Below are 17,913 nucleotides of genomic sequence, written 5' to 3'. Positions count from 1 at the left end.
GGAACAAGTGCTTAAACTTCTGTAGGTGTGCCAAACTCCACCCTGACCTCGTCTTTGTAAGGCCTATTTGGCTCTATTTTTAGAGTTCATGCTCACCTAGTACCATTACAATTTATTTACTTCTTATTTGACTTAGTACTTCACGACTTTTGTTGTTTATAGAATGTCCAAGTGGGGAACACAATATCTGGGCCTAGCATATTCTGCCTTCCATATTTAACAAAACATTATGTTACATATACATATACATTGTTAGTTCTGTAGCATACATGAAGGGACTGAAATTAAATTAAGTTGCCATACTTTATTTCAATAACAAGGGGAAGAACTAAGATTGGAACTCAGGGTCTGAGGAGTCATGAGTACAGGGTACAGCTGTTAACAGTCTGCATCTCAGGCAGCACTCATGAGAGTGTAGGGAATGCTGGCCCTTTCCTAACCCCCTTTTATTTCCCCAAAGCAGTATCTCTTCGTATAAAAGAACCGGGATACACTTTTACAGGTGAGACATGGACTTTCCTATATGTCAAATGGATTTGACGTATAAAAGGTAAACAGCTCCGAGGTACATGGCATGAATTAATAAGTCAGTATCAAACCAACGTTCCCAATGCCTAACCTCGCAGAGCTGCTTTGATTTTCTGTGGGGGTTCTGACATGGTGAGCTTTCTCTCAGTAGTGTAGTGGGGTTGCACCTTAACTTTTATGGACTTAAGTGTTTGAGCAGTACCAAGGCAGAGAAATAGAGAATTTCAATATCACAAGTGATTCCATCTATCTGAGATGAGAAAAAAAATCATGACTTCTCTGTGGATTTCAGTCCCCACAGAGCTCCTTTTATTTTTAAATGAGCACCTAACTATGCTGAGTGACCACATACTTTTAAAGTTAATTAGCATAGAGCTCCTCACTGATATCTCTTCCTCCTAAACTCTAGCTATAGTTCAAATCAGAAAGGAAAGGGTAATGCAATTGGATTTCCTGCAGCTGATGCTGTATGTTGACAGCATATTCAGTTGCTGTTTGCCCACTGTCCTGATTGAGCAAACACTGACTTTGGAGTTTCATTGCCACTTAAAGTTGCTGCACCCCGAGTCTAGCACCATGATGTCAACAATGTGATAAAGCTGTAGGGCACTGTCTCTGGTGTCAGAAAGATTCTGTTTGCTTGTTGGTTCCATGTGTGATTCTGATTATTGGAATATACTGATACAAAATGTATAACATAATTCCACTTCTCTGTTAGTGTTTGAGTGGGTATAGTGAGTATACCCACTAATAGTGAGTATATATTAATATAGTTGTTAAAACAGAACCATTTAAAGAAATTTTAATGCAATATGACCCAAGTCTAGTAAAGAGCTGATTTCGATGATTCATACTCTTGATGTTTTATCTTTCCTTACACCATAAGAAAGTTGGGTCATGTATTGTTTGTGAAGATCTAGACTTCCGTTGAAATGTAGATATGCTTATCTGTTTTCTCTATCACTGTCTTTGTATACCAAACCTTCCCAAGTCCAAATAGCTTAAACATCATGTATTTATGCCACAAGCCTGGGTCAGGAGGCAGTCTGGTCTGCAGTGAGTTCATACTTTGTTATCAGAAGTCTGTTAGACAAACTTTTTTTTTTTTTTTTGAGACAGGGTTTCTCTGTGTAGCTTTGGCTGTCCTGGAACTCACTCTGTAGACCAGGCTGGACTCGAACTCAGAAATCTGCCTGTCTCTGCCTCCCAAGTGCTGGGATTAAAGGCGCCACCACCGCCCAGCGACAAACTACTCTTGACTGGGCTCTTACATGTATGTCAATCAACTTTAGGTTGGTCAAGGACAGTCTTGCCTTGTACGTCTGAACTTTCTTCTGTCTGGCTTGTACTGTTCATCTGGTAGTAGGATTCCATGAAGGACTGCCACACAATGTGTGCTTTTAAGGCTTAAGCCCAGAACTGGTATTCTATCACTGTGTCTATGTCTTTTTTACTAAAGTAGCTCACAAGCCTGCTCTAGATTCAAGAGGTGAAAGACAATTATTGAGGAGTTAATCTGACAAGTGCCATTTTTAAATGAAGTTCTGTTGTTTTAGGTATGTTGGTTTGTGTTAGTGGCTAGGTGTCTTAAGTAGACAAACATCCCTGCTCTTCAGGAGATTTCATGTCTTCTGCTACGTAATGAGGACTGCTACTCACAGGCCACCGGGTTTTCCCTATCCTGTTTTACAATAACATGATTCCTAAAATTGAGGGTTTTTTTTTTTTTTTTAAGAGAGAGAGCATTCTGGTTTTCTTAAAACTTCAGCAAGAAAGGTGAGTCTGCTTTTTAAATGTGTAGTTAAACTTTCTGTCTGTTCACAGAATAGTGGCCATGTGACATGAACTGAATTTGAAAATAAGGTTGCTCAAAAATGCAGGATAAACATGTTCAGGGACTTTTACATCTGTGGTACCACACTGCCTCCTTTTTTCCTTAGAATTGGTAGAGGTAGTAGCAGCTGCAGTAGTAGTGTGGTTTTGGTAGGTTTGTGTGTGTGTGCGTGTGTGTGTGTGTGTGTGTGTGTGTGTGTGTAATCAAACATGGTCTGCAGGAGTTCTGGATAGGACAGTAGCTCACATCATGGGGTAAAGGTAAGAGTGCTACAATCTGGTTGGTGCTGCTGGTGGCATGGGCACTTGTTTGGTCCATGATGATCCATTCTTCAGCTCCAAACTTCAACTTCACTTAGAAATGAAGAACAAGACACTCATATTCCAGAGTCACTAAAAACACAACAAGCAGAAGCAGAAGTTACTCTTCTACTAATTGTCCTATGTGGCTGCTAACTTTGGTTTTCTTTTTTTTCTTTCATGCTCTATATGGAGAATTATTGGGATTTATCTTAATGTTTAATTTTTCTTCATTTATTGGTTATTATTCTTTCTCTTCCTCTTCTTCCTCATCTTCCTTTCTTGAGTTGATACTGTGCTATATCAGGTACAGTGTTATTTGCCTGTGTTCCTCTGACTCCCCCTGGGCCTGTGTCCCCTTGCACAATTTGAATTATCTCTGTGAGATAATGTTATGGCTTTTACTTTCAATGCTGAAGCTTATTTAAAGGAATTTAAGAAGAAAAGCAGGTAGTCACATTTTGTTTGTTTATTTACCATCTTCTGGCTCTTCCTTTTCAAAACTATACGTTATCTTGATGTTGTCAGCTAAATAGTGTTCAAACTTTTCCATATTTCATTTTTGTTAGCATATGAAGTGGAAACTTCTAGTTTCTTAGGGAAGTCAGTTATGTCAAATGATGTTTTGCTGGGCACACAGGTGAAAGGATGTCTTGCTAAAGCAGACAAAGGGAAGAGTGTTTTCCTGAAGCAGACACATGTGAAAGGATGTTTTGATATGAATGGGTGCTTGATGAAGGAGTATAAATATGACCCCACAGACAGTGGGAGATGAGCCCCAAGCATTGGTTTGGTTTATTCTGGTCTTGTTAGTCTTCGGTAATGGCATGCATGCTTTGGTTCACCTTACATAGTGTTGTTGAGCTCAACTTGTGGTAATGCTGCCATTTGCTGGTGAGGTTCTTTCAAGCGGCTTGCTGTTTCTGCAGACTCACCTCACTCGCCTTGCAGTTTCTTCAGGACTGAATTACAGCTTCTGGTTCATGCCTGGTGTCTGCTGGCTGAACTACCTGGACTGAAGCTGCCAGTTTATGTGTAGGTGTCTGCCTACCTGGAAGACTACTCTACAGTTGCTGAGCTGTTTGGTGTTTGCTATGGGACTGAACTGTGAGAAAGAAGATCGAGCTTGCCCCCCCAAAACTATTGCTGAACAGGTCCACTTCCTCCAAATCCTAATAACTTTTTTCTTCCCCTATCTCTACTGGGTGATTGATGGGATAGAGGAGCAGTTGAACCCTTATTAAAAGTAGGTTGCACCAAATTAATGGCTATGAACTTGTATATCAAATTAGATTTTCCAGATAACATTAAAATCTTATAATTGCAGGTTTTTTCTTTAAAGACTCCAAGTCACATCAGGAGAGCAAGAGATCAAATTAGCAATGTGCCAAAAGCAGCAGAGTTGGTGCATTGTGTATACAAGCAAAGGAGTCCTGGTAGTTAACAGAATCTGGAAAAAGCAAAGAAAAGATACTCCCTTATAGTGCCTCCATAAAAAATATTGTCTGTTGCTAACATCAATTTCATTTGCATCTCTTACTTCTTAATCCAGAAATATAAAGCAATAAGTTAGTATTTGAGTTACTTAATTTATGTGATTTGTTACAATGATAGTAAAAAACTATATATGAGAGATAAAAAGCCATAGGTGCAAAAATGTAATTTTTTTCCACAAGAAACTTATTTTCCAAATAAAAACAAGGATGAAAGACTAAAGTCCCCTGGGTAAAACATGTGAGTGAATTGCCTTCATGTGACTTTACAAAGTCCTTTTAAATTCCAGCTTGCCAGGCCTAGCAATTTATAATGATTACCATCTTCCTTTAATTATGTATTTTATTCATATCAGTCTGAGATAATTTTTGTTTTGGTGAGACCAATCTGTCTCTGTAGGCTTGATTTTGTATCATTTCTGCTTTAGTATACTCTCTGTTGATTTAAAATTTGTCCTTATAAGTCAAAGCCATTCACATTCTTTCTGGATGATTTGGTAGGGACTCATTCTCATTTCATGTACTAAGGCTACTTATAAAGAAAAATATCTAACAAAGAAATCATCCAATGAACCGAAACATCTCTTGTTCAGCATGTGAATCAGGGAAATCAGCACCTACTGGCGTCTGGGTGATGTTCAGAGGACAATGCCAGTGCACACCCATCTGGATGAAACTATGCTCATATTACTACTCATATTATTTTTTAATGCTAGAAGGAAATCAGCTACTAATCAGGGTACTAGGTGACACCCTGTACTTTTGAACTGCATACTTAGGTTTCTGGGTTTTTTTTTTTTGCAACCACATAATTCTAACATATAAAATCTACATACATGTAAAGTGTGTACTTCATGTTTTGATATACATTGTGATAATTATTTCTACATTCTCATTATTTAGTGTATCTATCATCTGTGCATCATTAACATTTTGTACACTTAATAAAGAAAATTGTAGCAAAAATCTTCAGTGTATGCTGTGATACATTACAGTTTTCTACTAACACTCAGTTGTATCTCTGTGTTGTTGAACAGAGCACAATTCCTCAAGATACTTATAGGACAAGCTGAATAATCATATAACTCCAATAGTCTGCAGTGTGTGTCTATGCATGTTGTCACTAGCAATCCAAAGATAGCTTTGTTTCTTCATTGTAATGCTAACACATTTATATTTCCTTGTATGCTCTACCAGTTAAAATTGTATTCTATTGAAAAATATATTGGCATTGAAATATAACAGTATTTGTGTGTGCGTGTGTGTGTGTGTGTTTGTGTGTAGAAGTCCTTAGAAACCAGAGGCTTTGAATATCAGTTGAGCTGAAGTTATAGGCACTTCTAAGCCTAAATGGGAGTCGAGGGTGGATCTTCTACAAGAACAGTGGATACCCTTAACCACTGAGCTGATCTTCAGCCCTGGCATTTACAAAAGGGATAAAAATAAAGGTAATTTTCAGCAGAGAGCTTCTATGACTGCTGAGGTTTCAAGAAATTTAGTCAAACAAATGTTTGTATATATTAAAGCATGTTCATAGAACATGCAGAAAAAATATCATGTTATTGACTGACATTTCTACTAAGTTAAAACCTAGGATTGAAGGAAGGGTCTGAAATTGAGAGACTGGCAAAAGAGCTTGGAAATCAGCAGCTTTGTCTCAGAAGGAAAAATTAAAATCAAGGTGTTTCTGTTGTTTGTTTGGTCTTACAAAACTTAACAGAGGAAAGAACTGAACACATTGCACCTTAGAGAGGCTGCCACAGGGGCAGGGAGAGGGCCACCTGCATCTGCTGAGATATGAACTGTAGGCGGGCCAACTTCCCTGTCCCATCTCATGGCCTACTCATCTCAGGAGCCACTACAATGTGCACATATGTGGTGGAGAGATATGAGAGAAAGAAAAGTGGAACTGTTTAAGCACTGTGAAGATACGCTAAACTAGAGACATGAGGGTGGTAATGAACAGCCTGATGTGAAAGTCCTACGCTGTCACCTGAGGTCATGGTGAAGTTCCAACCCATGGTGCCACAGATATTGCGCCCACCCCAACACCTACCCATCTGTGAATGAAATACAACCCAAGCTGCCTTGGCTATGCAGGAGCAGGGGGTCTGTGTTGATGTCTATGGCCTATGTTAACACCAAACGCTATTCAGACACCCTTGGTCTGGTCTTCTGCCTGGGGCCATGCTGATATTCAAGGGCTTTGCAGAGCTGACCCAGCCCCTCAATGGCTGTGGCAGGCAGTGGAGCTGGCCTCACCAGTTGATAGCTGTAGCACTTTGTAGACCTGGTCCTGCACCTCACCTGGGCAGCATAGCAGTCCTCAGACCTAACCCTGGTGGCATAGATGTGGGTGAGCAGGCTTAAGATGAGAGCAGGAGAGCTGGCCCTGCCTGCTGGTGGTTGTAGCACTTGCTTGAGCTTACAGAGGCAGTGGTGAAGAACTGGTCCTGGTGGTGTTGCTGAAGAAGAGATGGGGGGCTATACAGCTTGGCTGCCACCTAGGCCTACCTAGATCCAGGACATTGAGTTGGCCCACATCAACATTCACTCCATATATGAACTTCTAGAGCATATGATAGGGATGGTTCTGTGAATCTAGGACTGATGGATCTCCATGACATAGCACAAAAAAACAAAAAAAAACAAAAAAAAACAGGATATCTGAGAAGAGCCCTGGTGAGGATTCAGTATTGATGGTGTGTGGCAGAGGATGGAGCCTGGGGCCAGACTAGTGGCTCATTGCAATGAATGTTTGTAAGTAAGGATGTTTGGAGAGAAGGGTATACTGTGTGACACACCATGCCACCCTGAAGTTTCCATAGTGAAATTTTATTTGCTTGTTTTAATTTTTTATTTTTATTTTCTTTTGGAGAATAGGGTGAGAGGGTGGAGAGTATATATGAAGAGATGAGATGAGTGGGATTGAAGTGCATGATATGACATTCAGAAAGAATCAATAGAAAATGAGAGAGAGATCAGGAGGAAGGAGAGAGAGAGAGAAGGAGGGAGGGGTGAGTAAGGAGAGAGGGAGGGGCAGGGAGGGAGGGAGGGAAGGAGAAAGAGAAAAGAAAAAGTTGAGTCTTGGGTCAGCACCATGGAGAGCACCCGGGAACGGGATGGGGTCTGCTGTGGGGACAGCTCTGCAGGTGGCTCAGAGGGAGGACTGAGAACATGAGTAGCTGAATCATGAAATCACAGAAGCATGGTTTCTTGGGGACTTATAATTGAACCATTGGTGGACTAAACTACATGAAAATTTCTGAAACGATTTACAAAATTTGTTCAGGTGATTTTGTAGAGTTCTTCACAGGTAGATATTCCACAGTTTATGTAAAACTTTCACAGGGAGCATGGTAGGCATATCAAATATGAGCAATTGAATGAATAATGGATGATAACAAATGATGAATAGTAAGACAAAAATCAGATTTAATTACTTTTATTGTTACATGTCCAGGGCAGGCATTTTAGTTGCAAACAAATTCTGCAGACTCAGTGCACTCCATCAGTGTAAGTCTAGAAATAGAGAGAGGAGTCTGAAGTGGCTTTTAAAGTCACAGATCTGTTAGAAGGTCTGATGTGTGATTTTGGGATCTGTAATTTTACAAAGTACTTGACAACATATGATTCAAAGAGAACAGAAGCAATGAGACCACTTTATAACAAACACAGACTATGTGAGGAAACCCAATATCCAGTCCTCATACATCAGAATTGCTATCTTAAAATGATTCTTATGCATTTCATACATGAACCAGTGTTGGTGCATATTTCCAAGAATAAGAAGTGATTCAGTAGGTTTTAGGAACTGATAGATCACAGCCTGCATCTGCCTCACCCACTATCAATTTCCTCTAATATAAACAAATTCTAATTAGGGTAATAATATTTTACTCATTATTGATAGTTGATTCAAAGCATATTTCATGTATAAATATATACTTTTTTGAGAATAAACTAAAGCTTTTAAAAATAGCATTATGAATTAATGCCATTTGATGAGATGAATATATATATATATATGCATATGTACTGAATTATTCTTAGAAGCAAGCTGTAAAAGGGACATATCTAGATAACCAAGGCTTTTTCAGTGTTAGAAATTGCAGTGTTACAAAGTGTCTTTACAAAGACACTTTGACTTTTACATGATTCTCTCAGGAGCAACTTGAACCTTCAGAGTAGACAGTCTTCTCTGTGCCTCGAAGATTTGTCTGTTCTTTCCTCATCAGGGCATCCCTCCACAGGATATAAGTGATATGCTGCCAACTCACCAACTCCAAGGAAACTGAAGGAAAGGTAAACAGAATTCTGGCTAGGCTTGATTCACCACGCTTTTCCCAAGGGTGTCTTCACTTCTGGTCTCTGGTATCATTCAGAAGGCATCTTGAACTCCACTTTTCTTTTTTCCTGTGGTTGGAACTGAACAACTCCAGGAAGCAAAAGTGCAGCTTTTCCTATCTTGTTCCCTTCTAATCAGGATTTGAAATAGCTCAATAATCAATCAAGAAACTACAGTTTTCCCTATTTTTCTTTAACCTTCTTGGCTTTTTTTATTAGTCATCTAACACTAAATGTGTGGAGTTAGCCACTCTTTGAATTTTATAATCTCCACTCTCCTTTTGCATCAGATTCAAGACTACTTTTTACTAAGGAAATAGTCCTTTCCAGAATATTTGAAAATAAACTTTCCAAATTATAACTTGCCATAGTGGTTCCTGTGTAGGTGCTCATGCAAGTTACTTTGTGACCCATTCACTACATCCACACGAAAAAAAGTACAATTTTATTGCCATGAAAGTGGGCCTCCAAAATGCCCAAATTAATTGGAGACTAGATATAGTGCTATTCTGGAGTAATTTTCTCAGAAGTGAAAATTCTCTTCTAGAGGAGGAAAGCTAAGAAAATATCAGGATGAGGAGGCCCCTTCCTAAACTTATGGTAGCAATGAGCAGGTGCTAGGAGAAACTTGAGGACTCAAGGGGAGACTTGAGCAGAACTGCCTACAAACTGAGCAGAAATCTTCAGAGATGCATTTCCCGAGTGGGTCCAGCTGGCTTTGGGACCCTCTTGCTCTTTGGAGTAACCACATGGATTCACTGGTTCTTCAAGCTGCATTTCAATAAAATTATTTCTTTGTTCTCTTGTTAGTGCTCTATGTGAGTAAATAGATGCTGGCCTTGAACTCAGAAATCCACCTGCCTCTGCCTCCCAAATGCTGGGATTAAAGGTGTGCACCACCACTGCCTGGCTTAGAATGAATTTTATGTAAATGCTGTAGCCATCCCTGTCAAAGCAATTAAATTGTTATTACCTAATTTCACATTTCCCTAAGAAAACTCATGCAACAAATGTTTGTAATGATTCATAAAAATTTTCATGTTTTTTTTCTTTTAAAATGTAATTGTTGCTAGTTGTAATAGAATAATGTCATCCATAAAGGTGCCCTAACCTCAAGTTTCTGTGTTAACTTTCATGGCAAAATAGACTCTTCTGATATGACTAAGTTAAAAACTTTGAGATGAGAGTAAGCTTGGGCTGTCTAGGTGAGAAGCTTAAAATCTGTCTAGGTGAGTTCTGACAAGAATGGTACCACATGACCCAAATGAAAGGCTGCCGTGAGGATGAAAGCAAGAGTTTGGGGCAATGGAAGATGGAGCCCTCACCAAGAGATGAAGAAATACTTCATGATCTGAGAGTTAACCAGAATGAATTAGCTTTCCTGAAACCTAACCTTTATCTTCCAGAAATTTATCTTTATGCCTCAGCTTTCAAGAGTGTAGGAGAATGACCTTGTAGAATTGTTGTTGTTGTTGTTGTTATTATTATTATTATTATTATTATTATTATTATTATTATTATTATTATTATTATTGAGCCAGGGTCTCACTATGTAGCCTTGGTTGACCTGGAACACAGACTATGTTGGTAGATCAGGCTGGCCCAGAAAGTCATGAGATCTCCCTGCTTCTGCCTCTAGACTGCTGGGATTAATGGTGTGCACCACCAGGTTGGTGAATTTGTGTTGTTTTAAGCTGCTAAATTTGTGGCAATCTTTCTACAACAACTATGAGAACATAATGATCATTCTATAGAAATCTTATTACTTATTCTAGAATAAATTTTTTGTTGTTGTTGCTTTTCAAGACAGGTTTTCTCTGTGTAGCCCTAGCTGTCTTGGAACTCACTCTGTAGACCAGGCTGGACTTGAACTCAGAAATCCACCTGCCTCTGCCTCCCAAGTGCTGGGATTAAAGGCGTGCACCACCATTGCTTGGCTTAGAATGAATTTTATGTAAATGCTGTGGCCATTGCTGTCAAAGCAATTAAGTTGTCATTACCTAATTTTTATGTCCATTTTGTCTTTACACATTAAGTGCCACCTTTGGCGATGTTGTAGATGTTTAGTAAGGAGGTGCAGGAAAGGGCTCCAGAGGCTGAGAGTAGATTTTCCTTTGGAAGGTCACATCTTTCCTTTGGCATCTGGAGCAGCACACTTCAGTCAAACAGCATTTTTCTAGTGACATTTGTTGCTACCATTTCATTCTGGGAGTCAGATGCGTATAAAATCCTGTTTCCCCTCTGTAAACTCACAACTCTAGATACGTTTTTCTAGTCTATAGACTTTCTGCCCTATGGAGTGTACACTTATAATAGGTCTTTTAGAAGATTATGAAGGTTGTCTGACATAAAAATAAATATGAAATGCTTGTCAGAGTTCTCTACATGATGACTCCTATTACTCAATAAATGCTACCCACTAGGGTTAAGATGACAGTAGATATATATGGACATGACTCACATGCTCATTTATGATTGGCTCTGAAATAAGAAGGGGAAATCTTGATAACTTAGATCATAATCAACCTGCAATCATTCAAAAATCAGAGGAAAAGCATGCTATTAATGTGGGAAATGGTGTCTTAGAGGTATCTAATCTCACTCAAAAACCCTGCCTCTCTCAGGAGTGAGTTGTGATCACAGCTATGGGTTACATGGGACAAAGAACTCCTAAGGCACAACATGCTGATGTGTGCTTAGTGTGTGGGCTGTGATTCATAAGCCGATCTTAATCTCCAAGCAAAAATAGCCTTCTTGAGTTCATCACTGAAAATAGAAGTTTTGGGTGGAAAATAGTTTTGGTATCAGATGCAATTATGCTATTTGCCAACTGAGGACTTCTGTCTGATTTCAAGAGCATTTTTATATTTTGTCTCATCTCTGAGGGAGAGTGGCAACACTTCATTAGCCCACAACATTTTGGCCTGTTGGTCTCCTTGTTTGTGAGCATAGACATGGAGAGCCATACACAACCTAGAAGACTCAGATAAAAGGTAGGCACTGTAACAGGCTCAGTCTGAGTCTCCACAGATAGCAAGTGGCTATCGTTCCAAATCAAATAAGCAGAACATTATCCCCTTCATTGTGGAGAAAATAAATTATAACTAGTCTAAGCAATTTATCCTAAGTCATACAGAGTAAATGGTGAGAAACCAAGATTCTACAGGAGACCAATGCCTTGAAAACACCCACAGATGACCTAATTTAATTGGTGCCTGAATATAAGTAGTTTTGCAAGTTCTTCACTTGAGTCCAGTTTGAGCATTTAGGTTGAATCATTCTGATGAACCTCCCCAACACTTTTTCTTTTTCTTTTTCTTTTTTTCTTTTCTTTTCTTCTTTTTTTTTTTTTTTTTTTTTTTTTTTTTTTTTTTTTTTTTTTTTTTTGAGAGAAGAGGATCTTCCCTTAAAAGCACTATCTGGAAACAAAAATCTAAGTGGTAATTCCTGTGAGGAGGTTGGGCTAGGGCATTTTAATTCTACTGTGTCTGTATAATATCCATGTAGCCCCAGTACACTGGGCTTTTCTATAACACAGAAGCCACCAATTTGGACAGGGGTAAGTAAGCATGGCTTCCTGGCACAGAGTATCTTTTATTATATGTTTGTAGGATGAGTTCAAGAGGAGAAGTGATATTCTGTTTCCTGTAGACTTTTATGTACTTAATTTTCCTTCATAGAAATGAGCCCCATGGGGGATGGAGAGATGGCTCAGTGGTTAAGAACACTGAATGCTCTTCCAGAGATCCTGAGTTCAAATCCCAGCAACCACATGGTGGCTTGCAACCATCTGTAATGGGATCTGATGCCCTCTTCTGGTGTGTGTCTGAAGACAGCAACAGTGTACTCATATAAAATAAATAAATAAATAAATAAATAAATAAATAAATAAATATTTAAAAACAAAAAGAAATGAACCAGATGTGTCATTCTTTCTGAATCAATCTTAACTTTTGAATAACTTGTGGATACCACACTATCCCAAACCTTGTAATAGAATTTATCTTATTATCAAGTTAACTAATATTATTTAGGATGTTCTCTGTGACACAAAACAATGCTTTGGATTGTACCAATGTAATACAAATTGTGTGTCCCTTCCTCAAAGGTCCATTGTGCTATAATTAGAGATAAATAATATTCAAAGAAAGCACAGTTATGATGTTTTAACAGATGTGGCCATGTGCTCACTTGGGGTAAAGGGGGAAAGCGGTTTTGTACCAGGAGAGCCCGAGGTAGCTTTTAATGGCCAGGGTCAAACTTCGGCAACAATTTCATTTTCCTCATGTTCTCTTGTGTAACTCAAGGACTAGCCTCAACAAATCCATTACCTTTACTGAGAATAATGTTTGAGTACAGAGGCTCATATTAAATGCCATTTCATCTTTCCAGGATCTGCTTGCCTATGTACCCAGGCACACATCCTTGGGCTCCCAAGCCCTCTACTCTCTTTACTGGTCTCTATCACCATGTCCTCTATGTTGATCACTACCACTAGCATCGTTTTCATAATTGTAACAATCAGCACTCAAAACAAAGGACAGATACCTGCTAAACACTCTGTATGTATGTATTTACCAATTTATTTACTCAGGCAGTAAGATGTTTCTATTCTTTTATTTCAGAGAGAACGATTCTAATGGCATAAAGGTTTGGTGGTATATGAAAGTTAAGGTCATTAAGCTTTTAGGTAGCCAAACATGAGTTTTAAACAAGACAATGTAGCTTGGAAATCCATGTGCTTAAATTTTCCCTGATTTTGACTTTATTCACATTAGAAGTGGTATGACAACACTGATCTGACTGGGGTGTGGAATTGGCATTCCTGTCCTTTGGCGGGGTTTGCAGTTATTATAACAGAAACATGAGCAAAGCCTGATACATAACTGATGGTGACTCCTAAGGCTGAGGTTTAACTCTTTCTCTCACACACACATCCTTTCTGTTTTCTTTGAGAGGAACCACTTAGCTGATGCCTCATTTTTGAACATAGGCACTGAGATCATACTCTGTGTAAAACAAGCTCTGATCATTGAAATCATTTTGTTCTCAGAACAAAGTGGCCATAATTTCATGTAAGAGCTGTCTTCTCTCATTGTCACAAGCAAGCAGTTGCCTTGGTAACAGCATTTGAAAAGGGCAAAGACCCTGGGAACTTCTGTCAAAACCCACAGAAATGCTTGGAGAGGCTCTACCTCTGCTAGGCCCGTGCTTACCACGTTTCCAGCCTCCACGGAACCCCCTGTGGCCATGTTAGAAGGTGAGCAGGAGAGAATGTAGAAAATTGAAGCTTTGGCTGAGCCAATTATTAGAGAATGTGGAGGTTGGATGGATTCCAGAGGATAAAGGGCTTAAAGAATCTTTTCTGAAAGATCATAATCAGACAGAAGCTCCTTCCTTTAGCAGAAGTTTCCTATACTTTGCTTTGATCTGATGGTTACAATTCTTTCATTAACGCAGAAGAAATTCTTACTTAAAAACTTTTCCCTTTTTTGAAAATAGATTCTTTTCTCATACAATATGTCCTGATTATAGTTTTCCCTCCCTATATACCCCCAGTTGGTCTCTGCTTTCTCTTCCCTCTAGATCCATGTCTCTCATCACAACTAAATATGACAAAATAAACATACTAAGATGAAGCAAAAGCTATCATATTAAAGCTGGGCCTAATAACCCAATTGGAAGAAGAGTCTCAAGAGCAGGCAATGGTCTTCATAAGAAAAGTACTAATCTAAAAGCTATAATATATACACAAAGGATCTGGTGCAGGCCCATGTAGGCCCTGTGCTTACTGCTTCAGTTCCAGGGAGCTCATATGTGCCTTGCTTAGTTGAATTAGAGGGTCTTGTTTGCCTGGTATCCTCCATCCCCTCTGACTTCCCAGTTCCTGCTGCCACTGCTTTCTCTTCTGTGAGGTTCCATGAGCTCTGAGGATAGGGTTTTTGGTGGAGAATCCCATTTAGCCAATTCAGACTCCCCCTGCATAATGTCTGGCTGTGGGTCTCTGTATCTGTTCCTATCTACCGACAGAGAGGAAGCCTCTCTGATAATTACTGGATAAGGCACTGATTCATGAGTATAGCAGAATATCATTAGAAATCATTTTATTGATACTTTAATTTTTAGACTAGTTGTGGTTGGTTTTACTCTAGGTCTCTGGGCTATCTAATCTCTTGTTTATCCAAGCAGGCTAGAGTTCTCCTTCATGAATTGGACTTAAGTCAAATAAGACATCAGTCAGCTATTCCCACAAGTTCTGTGCCACCATTGTCCCAGCATATTTTGAAGACAGAACAGATTGTAGGTTAAAGGTCTGTAGCTAAGTTGGTGTCTATGTTTATCTTTCAATGGCTTGCAGACTACCTTCACACACCAAGGAGACTAGATCATAGAGGTGAAGAAGGCTCCACATAATGACCAGCTTGACTCTTCTGTGTTCGATATGTTGTATGGGTTTTATGTTCAGCAATCGGACCCCATTGTCAGTTTGTGGAGAGAAGCCCTTTGTTTTAGTAAATACCCATTAAAATTATAACACAATTATTTACAGACCTTGAAAGGACATGTTCCAAATTCACATGGAAAAACAAAAAATCTCAGGATATGTAAAACAATCCTGAACAATAAAAGAACTGCCGGAGGTTTCAGGATTCCAGATTTCAAGTTGTATGACAGAGTTACAGTAATAAAAACTGCATAATATTGGCATAAAAATAGACATGCTGATCACTTGACTCAAATTAGACCCAGGCATACATCCGCACATATATGGACATATGGGCACCAGAATTTGGATAAACAATCTAGGAATACACACTGCATAAAAAGGCAGCATCTTCAACAAATTGTTTTGGTCTAACTGGATGGCTGCATGTAGAAGAATACAAGTAGATCTATATCTATCACTCTGTACAAAACTCAAGTCCAAGTGGATCTCAAAGTCTTCAACATAAAACCAGATGCAGTGAACATGATAGAAGAAAAAGTGGGGAATAGCTTTTTATCCAATAGCACACTGAGGAGATAACACTGATAGTACAGACACTAAGAACAACAATTAATAAATGGGACCTCACGCAACTGAAAAGCTTCTGTAAGGCAAAGGGCACCATCAATCAGACTAAACAGCAATACCCAGAATGGCAAAAGATGTTTACCAACTCCAGTTGTGAAAGAGAACTTATATCCAATATATATATAAAGAAATTAGGAAACTAGATATAAAAAACCCCAGATAATTCATTTAAATTATCTAAACAGAAACTTCTCAATACAGGAAACTAAAATTGCTGAGAAACACTTAAATGTTCAATATCCTTAGCCATCAGGGATATGCAAATTACTTTGGGATTCTCTCTTAAACCTGTCAGAATGGTTAATACCAATAACACAGTGACAGGTCATGCTGGTGAGGATGTGGAGCAGGTCAGAATTCTCCTCCATTGCTGGTGGGAGTGTAATATTGTACAGTTACTTTGAAAATTAATACGGCAGTTTCTCAGAAAGATGGAAGTTGATCTAACTCAAGATCGAGCTATAGCACTCTTGGGCATATACCCAAAGGATGCTCCAATCTACTACAAAGATACTTGCTCAACCATGTTCCTTGTAGCTTTATTCATAAGAGCTCGAAACTGGAAACAACTTAGATGTCCCTCAACAGAATAATGAATAAAGAAAATGTGGCTCATTTAACAATAGAGTATTACGCAGCTGTTTAAAAGATGACATCATAAAATTTGTAGGAATTCTTTTTTTAACTGGACTTTATTTATTTACATTTCAAATATTATCCCCTTTCCCGATTTCCAACCCAGGATCCCTCTATCCCATCCCCCCTCCTCCTGCTTCTATGAGGGTGTTCCCCCACCCACTCATCCATGCCTACCTCCCCACCCTCGAATTCCCTTCACAGGACCAAGGGACTCTTCTTCCATTGATGCCTGAAAATGCCTTCCTCTGCTACATATATGGCTGGGGCCATGGGTCTCTCCATGTATACACCTTGGTTGGTGGTTTAGACCTTGGGAACTCTGGTTGGTTGATTTTGTTCTTCCTATGGAGTTTCAAACCCCTTCAACTCTTTCTGTTCTTTTTGTAACTCCTCCATTGGGGGTCCCGTGATCAGTTTAATGCTTGTCTGTGAGTGTCTACCTCTGTATATGTCAGGCTCTGGCCGAGCCTCTCAGGAGACAGCTATATCAGGCTCCTGTCAGCAAGCACTTCTTGGCATCCACAGTAGCATCTGCATTTGGTGACTGTATATGGGATGGATCCCCAGGTGGGGGCAGTCTCTGGATGGTCTTTCCTTCAGTCTCTGCTCCACAATTTGTCTCCATATTTGCTCCCGTGGTGAATATTTTGTTACCCCTTCTAAAAAGGACCGAAGCACCCACACTTTGGTCTTCCTTCTTCTTGAGCTTCATTCATATCATATGGTCTCTGAATTGTATCTTGGGTATACCGAGCTTTTGGGTTAATATCCACTGATCAGTGAGTGTATACCATATGTGTTCTTTTGTGCTTGGGTTACCTCACTCAGAATCTTAGCTGACAGGTCTATTAGATCCGCTTCCTTTGAGAGTTTTATTCTCTGTATCAGCTCTGTTATTTATTTAGAGTAACATACCTGGACTTCCCTCCATTGTGACCTATCAGACATCTGGGGACAAGAGAAACACTTTTTCTGGGGCTTCTCGTTGCCTTCTCTAGTCTCTTCTTGATTCACTGTCAGTTATATTTTTAAAATGACTCAGCATCTTCAATGCTCTTTCCTAGAACTTTTGGGTTTGTGTTTACATTCATTGTAAAATATGACTCTCATTACATATAGTTTATACTTGTCAGGGTATGATACAATCATCATTCTCTCAAATTTGGGTATTATTATTCTACATAATCTAAGAATTAATTATGTTTTTATGAGTATATTGCATGGCTTGTCGTAGAAGAACTAAGGAATAGATTGATCTATTTCACTCATTTAGGACCAGAAAATCATATTTTCTATAACACTTCAAAGAAGTGTGAAGATTATTTTGTATGAAACATAAATTAAAATGACATTTATGCTTCCATTTGTCAGTGTGTTTTACATGAACTATATTGACATACATACTAAAAAGCACGCTTGGTGGTTCAAGGGCTTGTTCATTTGGTTAAACAGGCACTCTGTCACTAGCTGCAGGAACAAGCCTGCCTTGAGCCTCATTGACAGAACAATGTCAAGTTAAAAATAGGAACAATGAAGGATGGTATCTGACTTGGAATTTCAGGCTCAGTGGGTAACTTTCTCTTTGCATCTCAGGAGGGAACCTAAGAAGAGAAGGGAGAAAAGAGGCCATGTGGAGACTCTTCTCCTTAGAGTCAGAGATTAGGATGAGCAAATGAAGTGCCCCTGGTTTTTTTTTTT

The 17,913-nt window shown here is 39.1% G+C and overlaps 2 long non-coding RNA genes across 2 annotated transcripts in view; one reads left to right on the top strand and one right to left on the bottom strand.

The window, feature by feature from the left end:
* Nucleotides 1-7,583: 7,583 nt before the first annotated feature.
* On the bottom strand, nt 7,584-13,829 carry LOC116101159. The gene is made up of 2 exons (XR_004122813.1): nt 13,718-13,829; nt 7,584-7,676 (listed from the first exon to the last, which is right to left on the bottom strand). It is a non-coding gene; the product is annotated as an uncharacterized LOC116101159 (long non-coding RNA).
* Nucleotides 13,638-17,913, top strand: part of LOC116101160 — a 91,202-nt gene continuing 86,926 nt past the window's right edge. The window contains exon 1 of the long non-coding RNA XR_004122814.1: nt 13,638-13,761. This is a non-coding gene — a long non-coding RNA (uncharacterized LOC116101160). The remainder of the gene's footprint in view (nt 13,762-17,913) is intronic.

This window comes from Mastomys coucha, unplaced genomic scaffold (assembly GCF_008632895.1).
Source record: "Mastomys coucha isolate ucsf_1 unplaced genomic scaffold, UCSF_Mcou_1 pScaffold21, whole genome shotgun sequence".
Classification (NCBI taxonomy): Eukaryota; Metazoa; Chordata; class Mammalia; order Rodentia; family Muridae; genus Mastomys; species Mastomys coucha.
The sequence above is the reverse complement of the archived record's forward strand: the minus strand, read 5'-3'. Positions and strand labels throughout refer to the sequence as shown.